At 45.8% G+C, this 4,670-nt stretch overlaps 1 non-coding gene across 1 annotated transcript; it reads left to right on the plus strand.

The window, feature by feature from the left end:
• Positions 1–3,906: 3,906 nt before the first annotated feature.
• trnak-uuu (transfer RNA lysine (anticodon UUU)) lies at positions 3,907–3,979 on the plus strand. Its single transcript has one exon. It is a non-coding gene; the product is annotated as a tRNA-Lys (tRNA).
• Positions 3,980–4,670: the final 691 nt, after the last annotated feature.

Below are 4,670 nucleotides of genomic sequence, written 5' to 3' on the forward strand. Positions count from 1 at the left end.
GACCAGAGATTCAACACACACACACACACTGAGACTCAGCTTGAGTGAGGCTGGAGTCAGATGAGCTGTTGAGAAACATACTTTTTCTCAGATACCCCTCCACCTTCCTGTATACCAGCACCCACAGGAATCTCACTGTGTACAGACGCAGCAGATACACTTACTTATGGACCAGCACACATAGTAATCTAACAGCTTGCACGCGGAGCAAGGACACAAGATTACACACACACACTCACAGAGGATAACACGCCCAGGCTTATTCTACGCAGAGCTTGTCTTTGCTGAGCCAGAATGAGTCGCGGTTTCCTCCCACGTGTCTGAGCTTGTGTTCTGGTCGGAGCTGAAGTTGTGGGTCAGTGTGTGTGTGTGGAATCTGCTGTCTTGTTCTGTCTGCATACTGACAAAGAAGACAAGCTCTGCGTAGAATTACAGTTAGTTATCCTTTGTATCTGTGTGTGTGTGTGGAGTCTGTGGTCTTTGCTCTGTCTGCATACTGACAAAGAAAACAAGCTCTGCGTAGAATAACAGTGTGCTATCCTCTGTATGTGTGTGTGTGTGTCTGTGTGTAATCTCGGGTCTTAGTTCCGTGTGCAAACTGTTAGATTACCAGGTGTGGATAATGTGAGTTTAGTATGTGTGCTGGTCCATAAGAAGGTGTTTTGAAATGAAAGCAAGTGTATTAATAGCTCATCTGACTCCAGCCTCACTCAAGCTGAGTCTTGCTGTGTCTGTGTGGAGCCTCATTTTGCTTGGCTCTGTCTGTAAACTGCAAGGCGACTGTGGGTTCTGGTATACAGGAAGCTGTAGGGGTATCTGAGAGAAAGTATGTTTGTCAACTGCTCATCTGACTCCAGCTGAGTCTCAGTGTGTGTGTCTTTGTGTGTGTGTGGTCTTTAGTGTGTCTGTATACTGTGAGTTTACTCTACATAAGGAAGTGTATCTTGAGTGAAACTGTCTTACAGACTCCTAAAGTATGTCTCGGATTTCACTGCTGGCCTGGCCAGGCCAAATATCGGCGGTTGTTTTATTTGCGTGTGGTTACAGGGTCATCGTTGAGACTGTTCCCGTCCCTTTTGCTCTGCCTGTTTCCCGCAGCTCTTCGGTGGCGGCCACAAGGACAGATGGAGGAACAGAAATGAAGAAGCATCATGATGCTTTCAGTGCACTGACTGAGCTCTGGGGAGTGTCCTACAGGGACAGGAGGTGGAGGAAGGGAAGGGTCTCCTGTCCCAATCGGTGGATCGCATTCAGACTAAAGAGGTTCAGTTCCTTCAGACTAAAGAGACTCAGTTCCTCCAGCCTGTCAGTGTAGGACACTCCCTTCAGACTGAAGAGACTCAGTTCCTCCAGCCTGTCAGTGTGGGACACTCCCTTTGGACTGAAGAGACTCATTTCCTCCAGCCTGGCAGTATGGGACACTCCCTTCAGACTAAAGAGACTCAGTTCCTCCAGCCTGGCAGTACTGTATAGTTCTTTCCCTTAAGGATGAAGAACAATATCTATTTCAGAACGTGGGCACAGTACTCCGGTCTGATCGAGAGGTGCTCTGACCTGGTCGGTGGGAGAAGCAGTAGGTGCAGCAGGAGCAGATCACAGCCAGCATCACAGCTGTGCAGCCCTGTCTTATGATCCCTGCCTCCCAGCAACGAAAGAGGCAGAAGAAGGCGTAGTCTTAGTTCATTAGTCTACCTATCAATGTATACTTTCACCACCACACCTATGTCTCATCTTGTATTTAAGCACTAGTCTTTTCCTACCTCCTCGCTCAGTATTGGTTTTCCTTTCGAGCTACTTAGTTGCGCTACGCCTTCTACCTCTTCGTACTGTTCTGGTTCCGACTTTGGTTTCTCCCCTTTTACTACGTTTTTTGGAATACGGTCTGGCTTTCGCTTCTCTCTCCCTGTTTGGATCACTGGCTTCCCCTGGACTCCCAGCTCTCTCCTTCGACTACGGTATTTGGATCACGACTTGTCTCTATCGGCTCCTGCAAGTGGGTTCATTAGTTAGTTTCGGTTTCACTGGCCGAATCCTTAACAGAATACTGAGCCACTTAACATGGACCCAGTGGAGCAAGAGGAATTTTGCTCGGTTTTGGATCAGCACTGGCTTTACTCCAGTTACAGGCTTCCGTCCAACAGACTTCAGCACCTGTCGGCAATGCCGCCAACCAGTAATAGTGAAAGTAATGCTGGAGCTGCCGCTTCGGCCCCGCCCCCGCCAGCTTCTACACCGACTCCTCGACCTCTTCCACTTACACCACCTGACAGGTTTGACAGCAACCCTACGAGATGTCGGGGCTTATTAGCACAGTGTGCGCTGGTTTTCAGGCTCCATCCGGAAACTTTTTTTTCTCCTCAAGACAAGATTGCCTTCGTAGTTTCTCTGTTAACTGGCTGTGCTCTGGATTTGGCAACTGCCCTACTTGATCGCAGGGCTCCTGAGGTACAGGACTATGATCTCTTTTTAGAGAAATTTAATGTTTTTTTTTGTCGTTCCTCAGCTGGACAAGACTCCGCCTACCACCTCTCATCTATCCACCAGGGCCGCAGGTCTGCACAGGATTATGCCATAGACTTTAGAGTAGCAGCAGCAGAGACTCACTGGGAGGATGAGGTCCTAATTTTCCTTTTTCTGCAAGGGTTATGTGAAGAAATAATCACCTGGTAACACCTCCGTCTCTTCTTGTATTTAAGCACTAGTCTTTCCCTACCTCCTCGCTCAGTATTGGTTTTCCTTTCGAGCTACTTAGTTGCGCTACGCCTTCTACCTCTTCGTACTGTTCAGGTTCCAACTTTGTTTTCTCCCCTTTTACTACGTTTTTTGGATTACGGCTCGGCTTCGGTTGCTCCCTCTCAGTTTGGATCTCTGGCTTCCCCTGGACTCTCGGCTCTCTCCTTCGACTACGGTATTTGGATCACGACTTGTCTCTATCGGCTCCTGCAAGTGGGTTCATTACTTGGTTTCGGTTTCACTGGCCGAATCCTTAACAAGTAGCTAAATACACAGGTCACACTGCTCCAGTTGAGGCTCAAACTCACAACCTCAGCATGACTCTGCTGTGCATTGCTGTATAAGCACCGCACGCTGACCGACTGCGCCACTGGAGCTGTTTAACACCCTTTCCTCATACAGACTGCCGCTGCAGAAACACAGGCTGCAAACAGGGTTTCGGTTGTGGATCCATCTCCACATGGGGGAAAGGGACAGTAAAATAGCAAGGAAAATACAAGAGAAGAAACTGAAAGAATTGTGCTCACTGCAAAGTAGAAAGGAAAGAGGTGGCCGGATACGTAAAACAACAGATAATTTGTAACGACATTCTTTGGTGACAATCAGTGGTCGGATTTCTCTTCAGGTTCAGCTCTGCAGTATGAACGTACATTCTCCGAGATTGGTTAGTTATATGTGATCAGCTGATATTAAATAGGACTAATAAGAATCAATACAATTGATGTCTGGCAAAGGCAAATAACTTTTGTACATGATCTGGAATGTGACTGGTTAAATTTCAGCACAGTTGCTACCCCCTTTATAAAGGGTGTGCACACTTATATAACCAAGACATTGAAAGTTTTTTTTATTATTGTTCCAAAAAATGTTCCATTTGTTTTCTTTCTTAAATGTTGTTGATTAAAAGATCTTATTAAATGCGAAAAAATCTGATTGTGAAAAGGTCAAATTCCTGGTGAAAAAATCAGTAATGTGAGGAAAGATGAATTGTGGGAGCCCCTTGACTCCTCGTGTCGTTCTGTATTTCTCGCTCATTCTACTGGGAGTTGTGCCGTTGCTTCTGGATAAAGTCTGTCAGTGGTCATTCCAGATGGGTCAGGTATGACTGCACTTCGGCACAAGAAGAGACATGTGATTTGCGAGGATCCCGGCTGTGGCTTTTTTGTTTCTAGAGCCCAGATAGCTCAGTTGGTAGAGCATCAGACTTTTAAACTGAGGGGCCAGGGTTCAAGTCCCTGTTTGGGCGGTTGTGCTTTTCTTCAATCTATTGTGAATGTCATTCTAAATCGTCTTTTATCTTTCCCTCTTCTAGCTGTACTGTGGTTATTTTAAATGTTCATCACTTGTATTTTCTTTAGTGTTTCCTTTCACAAACCAAAAATGTTCAAGGTGATCTTCTCACCACACTCCACGTAAATAAATTAAAAGAAATCACAGTAGAGTAAAGGACACGCAGTGAGGAGCTCCCGCAGTGAGTACTCTTGAATACGACAAGAGGAAAGGCACACTGCACATCTGCGGAACATCGCAAAGTAATTTTTTTATTAAAGGTTCAAGGAAACCTGAATATGTTTGCTAGAAGTATTTCAGAATCACAGTCAAATCGAGTATGATTGCTGCACAGATCTGCCGTGTGAATTTAGAATACTGTTTGTGCGTTGTATAAAATACGCTGTTCAAAGCTTTTAAAAAACTACAGAGATACGTTTCGGAATGCGTCTTCCTGTAAAAATAAAATCTCTACACGGGTGCTATAAGCAGAGTCTGAAGCCTGCTTAACAGAAGAACTATATTCAGAGGGCCAAAGAAGTGAATATTTCACCAAGTGAGAGAAAGCATCTCAGAAAAAGGAGGTGCAGTCTCTTCCATGCTGAAAAGCTGCTATCAAGGGTAACCTGGCCGAGCGCTCTAAGGAGCTGGATTAAAGCTCCGTCTCT

This window comes from Lepisosteus oculatus, chromosome 14 (assembly GCF_040954835.1).
Source record: "Lepisosteus oculatus isolate fLepOcu1 chromosome 14, fLepOcu1.hap2, whole genome shotgun sequence".
In the NCBI taxonomy this organism is placed as follows: domain Eukaryota; kingdom Metazoa; phylum Chordata; class Actinopteri; order Semionotiformes; family Lepisosteidae; genus Lepisosteus; species Lepisosteus oculatus.